The sequence below is a fragment of the Cervus canadensis genome, chromosome 10, assembly GCF_019320065.1.
Source record: "Cervus canadensis isolate Bull #8, Minnesota chromosome 10, ASM1932006v1, whole genome shotgun sequence".
Taxonomy (NCBI): domain Eukaryota; kingdom Metazoa; phylum Chordata; class Mammalia; order Artiodactyla; family Cervidae; genus Cervus; species Cervus canadensis.
This window is the reverse complement of record NC_057395.1, coordinates 70,204,048-70,216,818: the sequence shown is the minus strand read 5'-3', so window position 1 is coordinate 70,216,818 and position 12,771 is coordinate 70,204,048. Positions and strand designations below refer to the sequence as shown.

The 12,771-nt window shown below is 45.2% G+C and overlaps 1 protein-coding gene across 12 annotated transcripts in view; it reads left to right on the top strand.

Annotated features, from left to right (window-relative positions):
- Nucleotides 1-12,771, top strand: part of PTPRT (protein tyrosine phosphatase receptor type T) — a 1,113,287-nt gene that overhangs the window by 211,474 nt on the left and 889,042 nt on the right. The gene's annotated exons all lie outside the window — the stretch shown is intronic.

Genomic DNA, 12,771 nt, shown 5'->3' with positions numbered 1-12,771 from the left:
GGCCACAGTGTACGCTGAGGACTCTGACAGGTAACTAAGTTGTTACTCCTGGGTCCCCCTCCCAAACCACAAAAATGTCCAGTCTTCTTATCTCTTACTGCCCAGAAATGCTTTCTGGTCTCTGTTTTCATGAAGAATCATGTCAGAGCATGCCAACTGGAGGAATCCTACTAACTGTGCTTGCACCCATATGCAGACTATTTAAAGATATGAGGTCATGTGAAAAGGGTCCTGGACTTGAAATCAGACAGTTGAAAGTTCAAACTGAGCTCTACTCAGTTCAATTCACATGACTTTGAGCAACAGTATAGATGTAAGTGTTTTGAAGAAGGGAATGGCTGCCCACTCCAGTATTCTTGCCTGGAGAATTCCATGGACAGAGGAGCCTGGTGGGCTACAGTTCATGGGGTCACGAAGAGTCAGACACGACTGAGCGACTAACACATTTCAGTACATCGACCTAAGTTTTCTATTCTGTACAAATGAGTGTCATAATATCCATCTCATGGCATCTATCCATTTACTCACTAATTTGTTTATACAGTGGTTCTGGAGGATCTACTATGTGCCAAATACCAGGGGATGATGTCCTGAGACTTTCTGGTACATGATAGGTGTGAACTTATTATCTAGTAGATGTTGAATAGATTAGGGATAAAGGATATAAAGGGCCTGGGTGTGTTAAGGTGATTAATACCTGGTAGCTGTTACTGTTCCATCAGGATTATTCTCACTGTTGTTGGCAGTCCCAGGTCACAGGGGGACATGGTTGCCTTGTTAGAGGGCTGCCCTCATTCCTAACATTCCTGCCAGTTGACCTGTGTCAGGAGTCAATGTTCATCTCCACTCCAGTGATTGACTCGATCACAGGTTCTGACCAGGGGCTTCTGTTTCCCTGCAGCCACTGTCTCTCCCCGTTTATTGCCTGGGAGAAGCATCTAATAAAAAGTCAATGGCTCTGCTGGTCTTTTGTGAGTGTGTGCTTCCCTGCTGCATGGGACATATAATTTCATTGACTGTCATGAACCGGTCTGTCCTGTGTGATGTAGGGCAGGACTGCTGGTGGCACCTGGGTGCTGGGAACCCTGGACGAGACTGAAGTCAGAGGGGGGAAGCCTCGTGTGTGCGTCCCACCCCAGACCCTGTCCCTGAGAGAGCAGCCCTGGGGGCCACACATCCACACCCCTTCATCTTCATGTCACCAGTGTAACTGGGAGCAACACATGCTCAGAGACCATGCCATCAACATGGGTATTATATGGGGTGTTGTAGAAGGAGCATGTAATATTTTCAGGTGTGACTCCTTAGTTTCCTAGATGAGGTAGGAGATGGGAACTCTGTGAGTCATTATTTTTACTTATTTATTTGGCTCCTCTGGGTCTTAGTTGTGGCATGTGGGATCTAGTTCCCTGACCAGGAATCGAACTAAGGCTCCCTGCATCATGAGTGGGGAGTCTTGGCCACTGGACCACCATGAAAGTCCCCCAATCGTTCATTCTTTCTAGTTACAGAGAACTTGACTGTAATGCTCAGTACTCTGGGGACATGGTGAGAAGCGGGACAACCAGCCTGTGGAAGCCAGTCTCCAAGATGGCTCCCAAGGGCCGCCTGCCTTCCCGTCTTTGCACCTCTGTGTGGTCTCCCCCCGCCCTGTAGCAGGCCTGGTGTGTGGAACTGATGGGATCTGGTATAGGTGATGACGTGCTGCTTCTAACAGAAGACTCAGCAGCGTGCACCTTGGCCGGCCTCTCTGTCACATACCTTGCTCTCCGGGAAGTGGGCTGCCATGTCACGAGCATCCCTGTGAGCAGGTCCATGTGACCTGTGGCCAACAGCCACGTGTGTGAGCCCTAAGACGGCCTCCAGCCCTAGCCAGTCTCTCAGATGCCTGCTTCTGTCACGTGTGACAAGCGTAGCAAGGGCTGTGAAGGGACAGACAGGCCACAAGGAGAGGTCAGAACAGCTGCTGTGATGACATGTGTGGGCCTGTGTATGTATATGTGCACATTTCAGCATGTACATGCATATATGTACAACGCGGTTGGAGTTCCCTCATACCTCAGTCAGTAAAGAATCTGCCTGCAATGCAGGAGACCTGGGTTCGGTTCCTGGGTCTGGAAGATCCCCCGGAGAAGGAAATGGCAATCCACTCCAGTATTCTTGCCTGGAAAATCCCACGGACAGAGGAGCCTGGCGGGCTACCATCCATGGGGTCGCAAGAGTCAGAGAAGACTTAGTGGCTAAACCACCACCCGCACATTTTGGTTTAGGGGGTGTCATGAATGGCGCCTTTGAGCAGCTGAAGTCTGAAGCAACTCCTGCAGAGTATGGAGGAGCTAAGCCTGAGGAAGCATCAGGGGGGAGTCCAGACCCCAAGATGGGCGAGAGTGTGGTCTGTTTGTGAACATGGGGTAAGGGCAGGTAACTGGAGCGTGGCAGTGGGACAAATGTTCCTTCAGAGGAGGCTGGAGGGGCAAGCAGGGGGCAGCCCCACGACCTATGTAGGCCTTGGTGAGGTGTTGGGGTTTTACCATGTACGCCAGCTCTGCCTGGTCGGACTTTCTGTACTCTTGGCCGTATTCTGTATCTTCATTGATCGATAGGGTAACCACTAACCATAGGGGCCTATTTTGCACTTGAAGTGTGGCTAGTGCAGCCGAGGCACTGAGTTTTTAATTTTATTTATTTCATATTGTTGGACTTAGTGGATACAGTGGAGAAAGTGTGAGAAAGGGGAGTGTTCCAGGGAGCAGTGATGTGCTGAGAGAGGAGCCTGTAGGACAAGCTCAGCTCACTGGCTACTGTGGGGAGAATGGATGAAGGCGGATGGTACCGGGAGGAGGAAGGAGGTAGGTGCAGAGGTCCAGTGACAGGTGGTGGCCCCTTGTGGCTCCTTGTGACTTCAGAATGACACGGGGTTGGAGATGCTGAAGCTGGGGTGTCAGTGTCCGATCTTCCCCACTTTGTCTGGTGTAATGCAGGGGCGTGGCCTCCAAGACATCTGTGTCTCATACACTACAGTGGGTGGACAGGTTCCTCTCACAGACAAGGGTCTGTCCCCAGCCCCCGGCCCCTGCAGAAGTCCCTGGCCAGGTGTCCACACGGTCCTCCATTGCAGGCTACTTATCATCTGTGCTTTAGTTCTTCATCTGCAAAATGGAATATTACTACTGTCTGTCTCTAGACATCTCGGGAGCCTCAAATGAGATAAAGCAATGTAAACCACTTGCCTCAATGAGTGGTGCCTCAATGAGTGGTGAAGGGTAGACTTGATGCCTGTTTGCTGCTGTTTGCTTTATCGTCAACATCTCTGAGCTAGGAGTCTCTAGCTCCCCGTGCTAATCTCATCGGACCTCATAGGAGACTCAGGGCTGGGCAGAGCCTGATTCAGAAACTGCTTCTTGGGCTGTTATTAAGGGGTCTTCTGGCATTGGATTCAAGGGACTGCTGCAGAGGGGAGCAACCTAGAGTGAGCTCAGGTAGAGGGGAGATACCTGAATGTTCTGGTCCATTTTCCTCAAATGTCAGCCATTGTCCCAAAATGGGCAGCATTAGTCCCAGGAAGCTGGCTGGCTTTGGGCGCAGTGGATGCTCTTTAGTGAACCATGGAAGAGCCAACAGCCCCCAGGTCTGTGCCCTCAGAGCCAATGTCACTCTGGAAATACTAATTTTCTTAGGCAAGGAAACCGGGCCTGAGGGTCCTCTCATTTCCTGTGGCTTCAGGAAGGTAACGTGTGTCCAATGGCACGTTAGTTTCAGCTAATGTCAGGTCTTCTGATTACTATCAAGTGTTAGTTAGATATCATGAATAGATTTTTTCCCCTACTGCTCAGTTCTTGGAATGAATACTTTTTACAGGTGAATGAAGGAATCACCAGGAAGCTCAGCCTTTCTATATCATTGTACTAATTTTATTTCTCACTGTTTCACCTTTCCAAGCACCCGTGGTTCACAGGAGTAGATTTAGACCTGATTTGTACTTCACTTTCCCTTATTCCCTTGGTTTAGCCATAATAGCCACTTGGTTGTCTTTTTGAGCGAGGAGGGGGTATATTCCCTTGTTCATTGTTCTGGATATCCCAGTATCCTCACATCCTTTCCCAGGAGGTCTGCAAGGCTTCCTCTCACATCTGCTTTGTTCATTGTCACCTTTTCAATGAGGCCAAATCTGACCACACTGTTTACAGTGATGACATTCCTTACCCTGATCTGTTCTTTCTTCCCCATAGTATTCACCGCCTTCCTGCTAGATAATTTACTTTAAAAAACATTTATTGTTTTTGATCTCCCCCACCCCTACAACAAACAGATGAGGTCCACAAGAGTAGGGATCTGTCCTCTTCACTGCTGTGTCCCCATTTTCTGGAACAGGCCTGGCATCCATGGAAGGGTTGAGCCTTACAAATATAGAGTGCATCAGTATCCAGGCTCTTTAGTGTGCTGTCAAAGGTCCTGACCTCCAGTGTCAACTTGGATTTCCTTCTTTCAGGATCCATCCTGCTCTTGCTCCCAGATGTGATATATTCATTCACTTGACCTTCCTATCTCTGTATCCCTCATTCCTGCTTCCTGCCTTGCCCTCCGTGTTACCCTTCTCTTTTCCACCCAGCCAGTGTACCCTCCCTACAGGTCTCTAAGGGTTTCTCAGCTAACCTGGCAGCCTCCCCTTAGCCCTCATTGGCTCTGCTCGCCTTGTGATATTCATGCCTTTAACTATTGACTATTCTTAGGTCTTGAGTTTTTCTTGAACTCTTCGTGCTTATGTTTGGTATTATGCAAGGAGAATGGATTTTGATGTCAGAAAAACCTAAGTTCTTCTTCCCTACCTCTTAGACTAGCTCAAGTTAAAGAACTTCCTCTGAGCCCAGTTACTTCTCTCCCCAACTATGGTTAATGATACCTACCTGAGAAATTATTGTGAGAAGTAAATGAGATACTGTACGTGAAAGCACATGGTAGGGGCTCAAGAAATGTGTTGAGTGTCTGTTGAGTGAGCTTAGCATCATGGGGTGGGGCTAGGGAGGTAGTGTTAACTAAACATATTTTATTCCAGTGTGCTGATTTTGGAATGGGAGGTTGTTTTTTGTTCCACATGAGAATAATGAGAAGGCTCTTATCTTTATTGGAATCCTTCTGCAGAAAGAGGAGAGCTGTATTTGTGTCAGAGATAATGCGGTCTTTTTACAGGCTTCTGTGTGATAGACAATACTAGGGGTCTTTTAACTGGTGTGTTCAGGGCTTTTTCTGTCTGTCTCATTGCATGGTCTGTCAATTCCAGTCTTTACTTGGCTTCTGAATGACTTTCATGACATTTTATTAGTTATTTCTTTTTGGTGTGAATTGAGAAGAGCTGTGTGTGTGTCTGAGCCCAAGTACTTGCACATACATACCCATTTGTACACACAAGTGCTTGTGAACATGCTTGCTTGTACGTGGGAGGTGAGTGCTTGTGCATCTGTAGATAAATGCACGTCCGTTAATGTATGTATGTGACATGGGTGAGTATAGGGGTCTTTATTTGCATGTATGTGACTGTGAGTGAGCTGGGTGCTTTCCTGCAGACAAATGGGCGTGGCAGACAAAGCCAGGCCTGGGAGCTGAGAGCCCAGTGGAGTTGTCTGAGAGGGAGAAAGGGATGATGGAGTTGGAGGAGAGCAGAGTACACGGCTTGGGCGAGTCTCTCTGACCGTGACTTGGCAACCAGCCTGTGAGGGCTTCACTTTGGTGGGTGCCTGGACTCCGTCTGTAGCTCTGCCCTTGGCAGCTCTGTGACCTTGGGAAGTTGCTTAGCTTCCTGGACTTGATCAAGGGATTAAACAGCATGATGAAGTAAATAGAGTGTTCAGTGCAGAGAAAAGTCACTCAGGGTAACGAGAATCTTCTTTCTTGACTTGCTTTCATTGTGATTTCCAATGCTGAGCTTCAAGGACATTTGGTAGCCAGTGTTGTTCCAACAGGCTGTAAAGTGAATTTAACTTAGTGAAGCCTAAGAGGAGGGCATTTTAGGGTTTCCTTTTGGGCTCCCAGAATTGACCAACACTGCCTGCAGAGTACCGGAGAGCTTGAAATAAGCAAGCATAGAAGAGACAAAGTCCCGGGAGGATTAAGTGACCTCCTCACCAAGGAGCCACCAGAGACAGGCTGGGATCTGCTCTGAGATCTGCTGCGTGCTGACCCTGGCCAGGCATGCGACCTTGGGCAGGTCACCTCAGTCCCTCTGGGGTAAAGGGGTGGTGGTTGTCTCTACCTCGTGGGTGAGGCAAAGTTAGGAGGTCAACCCACAGAACACCCAGCACAGAGGAAATGGTACCTCTGGTCATCAGATCCCCTGACCTCTGCCCTGCACAACTGAGAGTAATGATGACAACCTGGAACACATCCTCTGGAGGGCAGGTTTGAGACTGGATGGAAGGATGGAGGTTGCTCATGCTGGGGAAGCCAAGCCAGAGAGAACGGGTCCTACTCACCTCTGTAGCCTTGTGTCCCGACCTTCTTCCCCTTGCCCATTGGCTCCACCTGCACTGGCTGTCTCTGACTTCTCAGAGGAGCCTTGTTGCCTCAGGACCTTTGCACAGTTCTTTTTGCCTGAAACTTTTTTTTTTTGCCTTTGTTTTTGTTTTGTAAAGATTGGCTTTTTCATACCCTTTGATCTTCTTTCGGATCTCGTCTCCTCAGAGAGGTCTTCTGTGACCATCCTGGCCAAGTGGGTACTCATGACTTTGGGCTCAGTCACTCTTGGCCACCTGCTGTACCCGTTTCTTTCATCATCTTGGTCGTCTGCTCTCATCATGCTGCTTGCTTCCCCCTTTATGGTCTGCCTCTCACACCAGACTCTGAGCTCTATGACGACGGGTGGGTGGCTTCCCAGCTATTGCCGTCTTTTCGTCACTGAGCCCAACACCTGCTCCAGAGCGATGCTGAGGAAATGCAGATATCTGGGTGCTCGTTGCCCAAAGGTGGACATTCCTGGGGTAGACGCTCTGTGTCAGCTTAAGGAAATGTTTCAGTTCTTCAAGGGAGGAACATCCTTTCACCAGGGTGCTTGAGCCAAAAGCAGGACACTCACATGTTGCTGGTCCTGGGTAAGGTTGCTAGGAAATCCACATCTCACATCTGCCTGGTTGGAATTCTGATCTCTGAAGCTAGAGGGAGCTGGTAAAAATAACCAGCTACAGACAGCACAGCCTTGTCTGTATGGGCTGGTGACTTTTTTTTTTTTCCTTTTCTAGTGCTCAGCCCTCTTCACCACCACCAAAAGCCATCCATAATCAAGGGGGAAAGAAGCAAATAAATGCAAATGTAGTGCCTGATAATATCGGTTGGTTTTTTCTGCGTAACAAATGAGCCCACAACATAGTGCCTTAAAACAAGAGCTGTTTTATTTGGCTCGTGGTTCTGTGGGTCACGTAGGTGGTTGCAGGAGTCTGGCCTGTCTGTTTGGTCTCTACAGCACTCTCTCATGTGTCTGAAATGCCCCGTACCCCATCTCAGGCGTTTGAAAGGCTGTCATCTAGGTGTCTTGGTTCTCCTGTTTGTGGGTTCTTATCTTCCAGCAGGCTCGCTCTGATTCATTGCCTGCGATGCTCTCAGGATTCTAAGTGCAAAAAGAGGGCATGTGCCAGGCGCAGGGACTTCGGAAAGCCTCTGTTTGCTGCTTGTTTGCTGATGTCTTACTGGGCCAAAGCAATTCACATGGCCAAGCCCACAGTTGTTGTGGGAGGGGATGGCTCAAGAGTGTGGTTATAGGGAGGTGGATTTTGCAGTTTACCACTCTGCTTTATGGTAGGTGCTTTGTGCTTAGTTGCCGAGTCGTGTCCGACTCTTTGTGACCCTGTGGATTGTAACCCTCCCAGGCTCCTCTGTCCATGGGGATTCTCCTGGCAAGAATACTGGTGTGGGTTGCCATGTCCTCCTCCAGGGGATCTTCCCAACCCAGGGATTGAACCCAGGTCTCCCACATTGCAGGCAGATTCTCTACCGACTGAACTACCAGGGAAGCCCTGATTCATTTCTTCCAGATCTCATTCACATCTTAAAATAAGGAGTTTCATTGATGTTTGTCTTTCAGGAATAGAGACTCTGAGGCTCAGGGAAGTTGAAGGAGGTGCAATCACACAGTTGAAACTAAGTATAAATTGCAACTAAATATAAATTGCACTGGACAAAGTTAAACAGTCAAGGAAGATGATGTTCAAGACTATTGCAGTCAGGGAGAGAGACTGAACTCAACTCTACTGAAGGGCTGGAGAATTTTGATGAGCTAAAATAGGGGGAATTGTTAGGCCATGTTTGCTAATTGGTCTTACTAAAGGAAAAGTGAACTTTCTTATATTTTCACAGCAGGAGGTATTAATGACTTTATGACGCAGGGCAAGGTGCCCACTGAAGTTGGGCTCCTACATTGCCACAGAGACTGGGAAAGAGGGACTTACATTCTTTGCTTCTTACCTCTTAAGGAGATGGTTCCCAGGTCCTTGAGAAGGACATTTTGTTTCCTGGGGTGTAAAACTGGTGGGATGGTAAGCTGCTGGAAGATTTCCTTCCATCTCAAAGAGGCAGAGGGAGAATTTTAAAGATTACAAGTTTTCTAAAGTAGATGCTCTAATGAAAGGGAGATGGGAGGCATATAGTCAGTAAGAAACTTGTGTAAAATGTAGTTAAATCCAGGATAACATTAAAATTATCTGAGTCAGAACTGAAGTTTGAACCCTGGTCCATCTGGTTCCAACACTTATGCCTTTCCCCCATAATTCACCGTGACCACACACCATGGTTTTTCCAGTAGTCATGTATGGATGTGAGAGTTGGACTGTAAAGAAAGCTGAGCACCGAAGAATTGATGCTTTTGAACTGTGGTCTTGGAGAAGACTCTTGAGAGTCCCTTGGACTGCAAAGAGATCCAACCAGTCTATCCTAAAGGAGATGAGGCCTGGGTGTTCATTGGGAGGACTGATGCTAAAGGTGAAACTCCAATACTTTGGCTACCTGATGCAAAGAACTGACTCATTGGAAAATACCCTGATACTGGGAAAGATTGAAGGTGGGCAGAGAAGGGGATGACATAGGATGAGATGGTTGGATGGCATCACTGACTTAATGGACATGATTTTTGAGTAAGCTCCGGGAGTTGGTGATGGACAGGGAAGCCTGGCGAGCTGCAGTCCTTGGGGTTGCAAAGAGTCGGACACTACTGAGCGACTGAACTGACACACAATTCAGGGATGTTAGGGTGTAAACCTGTTATCATTTAGAGGCAGCAAGGGCAATGTCTGAAGAATTCGAATAAAAGAATGCATCCAATGCACCCATGGTTCCTATAAAATTACAGATGCACCATATAGTACAAGGCATCTTAAAATAAGCTGTAGAATTTAGATCCACAATGTCAGAGTCTGGAGGGCTCAGGAATACAAGGTAATCTATTCTCCAGCTAGCACAGGTGGGAGAAGAGGTCTTGTCTAAGGTCACAGAGTGAGGTGGAGTTAGACCTGAGGCTGAGCCCAGATCTCCCTACTCCTCATCCCCAACCTTGAGTTCTTTTGGCCCCATCCTCCAAGGCTTTGCATCAGCGGCTTCTCCTGATTTTTTATTTTTCATTTCTTTTTAAAAGCTCACTGGCAGTTACTGCTCCAAGGCAGAAAATGTATTCATTTAAATGACTTCGTGTGGAAATAGAAGCTTGAATAATGATGTTACCATTTATAATTGCTCTGATTAACCACACCACGTTTTGCAGTTTAGAAAAAAAAAAAGCCTTCTTCCTTTTGTGATGTGAATTTTAATTGCTTTCTCTCAGGAAGACCCCTCCAGACCTACCTGCCTGTTGCCCAGCTCCTGGAACCTCAGCAGAACCCCGCTAGGCTTACCTGTGTGCTCCCAGAGTCCGCTGGTGGAGGTGGGGGCTGGGCACAGAGCTGATGTTCTGGGAATACCTGTTGGTTTGCGATTTGGGGACAGAAACTACCTGCTTCCCACTGGCATCAAGTCTTATACTCCCTTGGGGGATCACAGCGTTAGGGGCTCCCCAGGCCCAGATTGAAGATCAGGGATAAGGGAGCTTCTCTGAGGTGTTTGATGTTCCCTGTGGTTGTCATCCCTGAGATCACAAAGGGGACAGAATCATCCATAATTTATCTGCCAGAGAATGTGTCTTTTCAGATGGATTTACTTTTTTTTTTTTTTTACCTTAAGGATATTTTCACTGATTTTCTTTTCTTGTTTGAGTTTTCACCCATATGAAATAAGAACCAGCACAGTGCAGTGGAAAAGGGAAGAGTTTAAGAAAATATAGGTGAATATTTATTTTATCTCAGGAGGAACAAGGGCTTTCCAAGTGTCAAAGCCAAGAAATGAACTATAAGGGGGAAGAATGATCGACTTGGTTACATAAAAGTCATAAACATTTTTAAGTAAAAATAAAGTGACAGAAATGTTAAAAGACAAACCCGGGGAAAATATTTACAACATATACAGTTCAAAATGATCAGCTATCTTGAAATATATAAAGAACACTATTAATCAACAAAAAACTTGGTGTCTTGGTAGGGGAAAAAAAAGGATGTGACTGGATAATTAATGTAAGAAAAATTGCCACAGTCAATAAAAAATCTGAAAAAAATCAGCTTGCAGTTATTGAAATATAATTATTACAGAATAAAGGTACCATTTCCCTCTATTTACACTGACAATTTAAACAATGATTTTAGTGAGGATGAAATGATATAGTTGTCAAAAGAGTATAAGTTTCTGCAGTCTTTCTAGAGTGCAGTTTGAAATGTGGTTTGAGAATCTTAGATATGTATATCCTTTGGACTTGTAATTCCATTCCCAGGAATTTGCTATTTTAGAGAAATGGAGATGTACATGATAGATAGTATAAAAGGGTTTTTATCAGAATATTACTTGGGATGGAGAAAAATGAGGAAAACAGACTTAAATGCCCTGTAATACAAAGTAGCTAAAATAATTATGTGGTTTTAGGTAATGGAATTATTTTTAGACATAAAAAATAATAGTTTTAAGTACTATTGAATGCCATGTGAAAAGTCTCACACTAATGGTAATCCTAGATTGCTTATTGATTTAAAAACAACCAAAACCCACAAAAAATAGGAAAATGTAAAAACTAATGTTTTAGAGATGCTGGGAAAAAGAATTTTCAGCACAGTACAGAACTTTAAATCATTCCTTTAAAATTTTAAAGTGAAACTAGCATTCATATGCACTGTATTAATGAGTTTATTTAAATTGTATATAATCATACATAGATGAATGGAAGAAAATGAACCAAAGAGTAGGCAATTCTTATCTTTGAGTGACAGATTATGGGCAGTTCTTAATTTCTTCTTTAATAAAAAGTTGCAGACTCTTTTAAAAATTTACAGTAATAAACAAATGTTTCTTTTAAAATCTGAGAACCTAATACAGTAATATGAAAATAAGATGCTAGAATAAAAGCAGAATGATAAAGAATCAAGAAATTTGGGGTAGATGGGTCTGGGTTTGGATTGAGAGGCTCATTGGCCTTGTGGACCTTTATGAACCTTTTTTCCTCCTGTCTATAGAATGAAGGTAAATATATTTCTGCAAAGTTGGTTTCTAAGGGCTAATTCAGAATATAAGTCAAGAACATGGCACTGAATAGACCTTTAGTAAATATTACTTAGGGTTCTCTGTTCTCTCTGTTGATCTATTTGGCATTTTGGATTTGGAACCTAGGGTCTGGATTAGTCTTTGAACTCTCCTATGGTTTTTAAAAATATTTATTTATTTGACTGGGCTGGGTCTTAGTTTCAGCACATGGAATCTTTGATGTCACATCATCATGCTTTCATTGCAGCTTGCAAACTCTAAGTTGTGGCATGTGGGATCTAGTTCCCTGGCCAGGGATCAGACCCTGGCCCCCTGCATTGAGAGTGTGGAGTCTTAGCCACTGGACTACCAGGGAAGTCCTTCTCCTATAATTTTATGTCTGTTTCGGATTTCCTAATTATTTAGCCCTAGCCACTTACCTTTTTTCCAAAAGAAGACTAAATTGGGCTGGTTGTCTAGCCTTTGCGTTACTATGGTTGAAAATTTTAATGGACATGTTCAGATCATATCATGCTGGGGTATGGGCTCTGACGTTTCTTTCTGCTTTCTCTTGTTAGTTTGACAGAGTATTGTATAGTCACAGTTTCCAGGGAGGGCAGTGAGTTTGATGGACATAAGTTTGAGCAAACTCCAGGAGCTAGTGAAAGACAGGGAAGCCTGGCATGCTGCAGTCCATGGGGTCACAATGAGTCAGACATGACTTAGTGACTGAACAAGTGATGGCAAAGATGTGACTAAATGGTTATTTGTATACCATGTTCATGGACATGTAAACTCATAGAGTCTTTTTAAAGGAAAGTTAGGAAATATGTATCAAGAACCTTTAAGCATCTTCATATCTTTTGATTTAGTATTTCTTGTTTAAGAACTATTGTTTTAAGATAATACAGATTCACACCTAATTTATAATTCATTCCAACCCTGTGTCATTTTTGGAATCTGAGGGGGTAAAGCATAAATCTGGTTGTTTGTCTTCATGAAATCCATAGAGTTTGGGTCCCTTTGGCAGGAGGTACCATGCAGGGGGTGTGCTGGCTCCAACTATCAAACACAGTTCTTTTAATCATTTCAGTCTAGATAAAAGAAGTCATGTGGGGTAATGCAAAGGGTCTGATCACGGGCATCAGCAAACATGGATTTGCATCCAGACTTTGGTAGATGACTGACTTGGGATCTTGG